A 5,840-nucleotide genomic window follows, 5' to 3' on the forward strand; every position below is an offset into this window, starting at 1 on the left:
CCCCCCCCCCCCCCCGCCCAGCTTCCTAAAGCCCCCTCCTTCTCCAAGTTCACTTCTACTCCAGACCCACTGTCCTTTTTACTGTTCCTCAAACACACCAGGCATGCTCTCTGCCTCAAGGACTTTGCACTTGCTGTTCCTTCTCCCTGGTACATTCTGCCAGGTATCTGCAGGTTTAGCTTCCTCACCTCCTTGCGCTGACAATCCTCCTTAAAATCCAACCTCCATCCAATCTCCTCTGGCCTGAATTGTTTTTCTTCATAGCAGTTATTACTATCTAAAAAATACATTCTCTGATCTGCTTATTGTCTGTCTTCCCTCCCTAGAATGTATTAGTGTTCAAGTGTTTTCAAGTCTCCAAGCCACAACCTGACCTTTCTCAGGATTCCTGGATGCAACTGAAAACCTCAATAGCAAAGTTGTGAATTTGTTCCCAGATCTTCTTCCCTTAGGTCAAGGCCTCTTGGGAGCTGATTAAATTTTTTCTCTGGGCCAGGACACAGAGAAAAATGGAAAGGTATGTGCGACGAGTGACTACGTGAGCCTGGAGCGCCAGCCTGGCTGTGCCCCGTGGTATCTGGGCTCTGTGGTTAGATTTCTGGGAAGAAAGTGAAAACTGCCAGGCTTGGCAGCAGCCAGAAGCTTTTGAGGCTGGTTGGGGGAGGGGAGGCCCAGTGGGGCAGCCATGCTCAAATGCCCACAGGGCAGAGACAAGTGGGCTGGCCGGCTACACCAACACTGGGCACCACGGGAGTGGGGGTTACAGGGAACTGGGGTCCATTCAGCAGCCCTGTAGCTTCAGGTGGCCCGGGCCAAGCAGGAATGGAAGCCCTGTGTCACTAGAACTCCTGACTGTCCATTTTCCAGAGAATCAGGAAGTTGATTTTTATGTGCTATTCCCTGACTTTTAAACATTGGCTCAAAATTGTTTCAATGCCATGTGGTCTGACGAAATATTTGAAAACTGGATCTCCACCATTCCCCACACACCTCTCAATAGGACTACCAGTTTACAACTCCACGGTTTAGCAAAATGTATGAAATCACGGACTTTGGTTTCAGAGAGACCTGGGTTTTCTGCAGTTTGGACAAATTCCTCAACATCTGCAAGTCTGTTTCTTTATCTGTAAAATGGGGACAAAAATAGAACCTACCTCATAGGCTGGTTTGGGAGGAGGAAGGAGACTTAGCACACAGTGCCTGGCAAATAGTGCCACAGTTCAATAATCAGGGTTACAGGGCAGTAATTGGGGTGGGGTTGAGACCAGAGGGCCTGGGGAATATTGGGGAAAGAAGAGAGAATAACAAAAAGGGCAGCGTAGTGTTAGCTGTCTGTTGTGGTCAGAGGCAGAGGCGCACCGAAGTGTGCTATGGCCTGTGGGAATGAGACTAGAGATCCAGGGGCTCAACTTTGATCAATGGACTTTGATAAAGATTCGACCAACCAAAGGAGAGCTCCAGCGCCCAGGGCCTCCAGACCTGTAGGTGGCGCTGCATCTCTAAGAAGCTCTATCTCAGGGCATGATACAGGTCCCAAGTCACACCTTCCCATTCTGTGCTTAAACAACAGCCACGGTCTGTTTGAGCATAACTGTAGGACTTCACATCTGTGTTTGTTTTAGTTTATCTTCTTAGATTAGTGCCAGACATTCCAGACTGTCAAGATTCTGTAACAAGATATACTAACTGTCCCTCCTAACTTCTTTTGTAGTTTGGATAACATTTTCACCAGAATCAGTTAGGAGTCTTTAGTTGCAAGTAACAGAAACCCCAACCCAAGATGGCTGGAGGGAAAAACAGGGAAATTTATAGCTTCCAGCACCTGCAATGTCCAAGAGTAGCCTGAGGTGATGTTTGATGTGAATCACGTGATGAAACTAGGACCTAGTTTCTCTCTGTCACCTTTCTAGATGTGCTCCATTCTTTTTTTAACGTGTTTTTTTTTTGTTTTTTTTTTTTTGAGAGAGAGACAGTGTGAGCAGGGGAGGGTCAGAGAAAGAGGGAGACACAGAATCCAAAGACAGGCTCCAGGCTCTGAGCTGTCAGCACAGAGCCCAACGCAGGACTCAAACCCACAAACTGTGAGATCATGACCTGAGCCGAAGTTGGATGCTTAACGACTGAGCCATCCAAACGCCCTAGATGGGTTCCATTCTATTTAGCCTCTTTACACCTGCAGCCCGACACCTAAACAACTTGAAGCCCATGGTACTCCAAAGGAAAAGTCTCTGAATAGAGTTTCATTGACTATGCTTAAACTGACTTTGATCATGGTCCCTCCCTTGAACCAGACAACATCCCAAGAGAAATATAATATACTGATTATCAGGCTGCAACTATATCAATCGTAAATGGAGTGGGAAGGAATGAAATGAACATCTCCTGGGTCAAAATATGGACTAGGGATGAGGAAGGGATGGTGATCCTAGAGCCAAATAGGGTACAGTTACTTGAAGTAGAATAAATGAATGGATACTCAGTGTCCCACTCCTCCTGAAAAGAGAAAAAAATTACCTTACCTTTTAATGCAAAGTATGGTTTAATTTTTTTAATGTTTTATTTATTTTTGATACAGAGAGAGACAGAGCATGAGAGGGGGAGGGGCAGGGAGAGAAGGAGACACAGAACCGGAAGCAGGCTCCAGGCTCTGAGCTAGCTGTCAGCACAGAGCCTGACGAGGGGCTTGAACCCATGAGCGTGAGATCTAACCTGAGCCAAAGTCAGAGGCTCAACCGACTGAGCCACCCAGGCGCCCCCAAAGTATAGTTTAGATAATGGTTATAAAGCATAGCATCTAACACTCCATTGGTCACCAAAACTGGCTTGGCTGATCTTGGATCTCCTTTCCTATCTTATCATCTCCTAGAAGCGTTAACCTGATTAAAGCAAGCAGGAAGACTACTTTTCCACACTAGTATTTATAAATATTCAATATCATTTTTTCCATGGGGGGCTGGTATTTAGAGACCTCCCAAACCGGTCATGAATTCATCCAGACATAAATTCATCCAACTCTGCCATAATTAAGCCCACAGTTCTTCCACTAGAAAAAGTTTGGTTTTGGTTTTAAATTTGGCCAAATGGGGGTACCTGGGTGGCTCAGTCGGTTAAGCATCCGGCTTCGGCTCAGGTGGTGATCTCACGGTTCGTGGGTTCCAGTCCCGCTTCGGGCTCTGTGCTGACAGCTAGCTCAGAGCCTGGAGCCTGCTTCAGATTCTGTGCCTCCCTCTCTCTCTGACCCTCCCCTGCTCACACTGTCTCTGTCTCTCAAAAATAAATTTAAAAACCACAAAAAAAATTAAAGAAAAATTTGGCCAAATGATGCATAGTTCTAAACATCTGGCAAAAGTCCTCGTGGACATTCTCTGATATCCCTCAGACCAGGTCCCAGGCAAAAAAGGGAAAGAAGTAAATTCAGTCTTCACAAACCCAAGCCAACTCTGAGAGAACAAAAATCTTTTTTCACAATTGCTTGAAATGCATATTTTAAAATTTGTTAGCTTAACATCAACCAGTCCATAATTCCTAGACACCCCTCAATGCCAGCTGCCCCCACACTGGAAATCATGACTTAAAGAAAGACATGTAGGGCACCTGGGTGGCTCAGTTGGTTAAGCATCTGATTTTGCCTCAGGTCATGATCTCACTGTTCAGGAGTTCTAGTCCAGTATCTGGCTCTCTGCTGTCAGTGCAGAGCCTGCTTTGGATCCTCTGTCTCCCTCCCTCTCTCTTTGCCCAACCCCTACTAACTCTCAGTCTCTCTCTCAAAAATAAACATGAAAGAAAGAAAGAAAGAAAGAAAGAAAGAAAGAAAGAAAGAAAGAAAGAAGGAAGGAAGGAAGGAAGGAAGGAAGGAAGGAAGGAAGGAAAGAAAGAAAGAAAGAAAGAAAGAAAGAAAGAAAGAAAGAAAGAAAGAAAGAAAGAAAAAGAGAAAGAGAGAGAAAGAGAAAGAAAGGAAGGCAGAAAGGCGCCTGTGTGGCTCAGTTGGATGAGCATCCAACTTCGGCTCAGGTTGTGATCTCGTGGTTCACGAGTTGCAGCCCCATGTCTGGCTCTGTGCTAATAGCTCAGAGCCTGGAGCCTACTTTGGATTCTATGTCTCCCTCTCTCTCTGCCCCTCCCCCACTCATGCTGTGTCTCTCTCAAAAAATAAACATCTTAAAAGATAAAAATAAAAAAGAAATAACATGACATCTGTACAAAGCTGCTCACACCAATACAGTCCTGGAGGAGACACATCCCAATAACCACCAGAGCCTGGCCAGGAAAATACAGTGTGTGAACCAAAAGGAAAATCCTTGGAAATAATATGTATTAGGTTGAACCATATGAAATTGCCATTTTGCAGGTTAATGATAGTCAAGTCTTAACAATTTGATGGTCACAACTGAATGTACTAGGGCAGTCATTTTCAAAGTGCACACTCAAGCCTGCTTAAGCGTCTCTCTCTCCTTCTCTCTCTGCCCCTCTTCCATGGCATGGAAAGCAAGCACATATGCTTGCTCTCACTCTCTCTAAAAAACAAAAAACTTCTTGGTTGACTAATTTTCTCCAGCAGGGCTCAGCCTCTAGAAGGCTCAGCCTCTCTAGAAGACAGAACAAAGGCCTCCCACAGATGCCTGTGTCCTCATTGCCAAAAACTGTAAATCTGTTAAATTACATAGCAAAGGAGAATTAAGATTACAGATAGAATTAAGTTTGGCTATCAGCTAGCCTAGAAATGGAGAGATTATCCAGGATTATCCGGGGCGGGGGGGGGGGGCCCAATGCAATCATGAGGATCTCCATAAGTGGAAGATGGATGCAGAAGGGAGAGAACTACACAGATGGTATGAGAGAAAAAGTGGCCCCACATTGCTGGCTCTTAAGGTAAAGGAAGGGGCCACAAGCCAAGGAAAGCAGGCAGCATTTACAAGTTAGAAAAGACAAGAAAATAGATTCTCCCCTAGAGCCTCTAGAAGAAATATAATCCTCCCCTTTCTTGATTTTAGGGGTGTTGGATCTCAGACCTCCAGAACTGTGTAGGATAATCATTTTGTGTGTGTTAAGTGAATTCATTTGTAGTCATTTGTGACAGCGACAAGAAAAAAGGAGCCCAGTCTCTCATTGATGGGATGGAGAAAGGCTGACTTTTGGGGTTCACTATGCATGTGTGCAATGATAAACCATGTGTTAAGGATATTGGCAAGAATGTGGCTGAAGTTATCTCCTTTGGAACCTTGACCTGACGAAGAGAAGAGGAGAGGGAAAGAAGTGAGGACTGCAGGAAAGGGGAGGGCCTGGCAGTGAGCAAAAGCTGTAGTGGGGGTGCTTGTGGGGGTAGGGGGTGGGGTCACTGGGAGGAAACCCAGAGACCCAAGCCTGCAGGAGACAGGGTGTTTGAATTTCTAATGCAGAGGTGGGCCTTCAGGGAATGGCTGGGATTTAGGAGTGACCTTGGAGGGGGTGGCTGAGGCCGAGAGAAGGTCACTGGGAAGGGAGGTGATCGAATTTCATCTAATAGGTCACTGGGGTTCAGGGACATTTGTGTTGGGGGATGAAGGGTGGAGGGGGGGATCAGCTTCAAGAAGGAGCCTGTTCTTTGCAAAATTGCCTAGAATCCCCGACGGCAATCTGCCAGGGCTGGGGGTGGTGTGGAAGAGACAGGGGGGCAGTTGCATGTTCGTGTTGTGTTTAGTGCACCGCGAGATAGGATGGAGTGGTTAGGGTGTATATGGCACATGATGTGCAGGGGGGAGTGGCGGCGACAGTGATCTGTCTGGGGACACGCGGCGAGGGGGTCTATGTGCACATATTGGGGTGTGTGGGGTGCAGTGGGGGTCCGGACGTGGACGGTGAGG

Source organism: Suricata suricatta, chromosome 8 (genome assembly GCF_006229205.1).
Source record: "Suricata suricatta isolate VVHF042 chromosome 8, meerkat_22Aug2017_6uvM2_HiC, whole genome shotgun sequence".
In the NCBI taxonomy this organism is placed as follows: Eukaryota; Metazoa; Chordata; class Mammalia; order Carnivora; family Herpestidae; genus Suricata; species Suricata suricatta.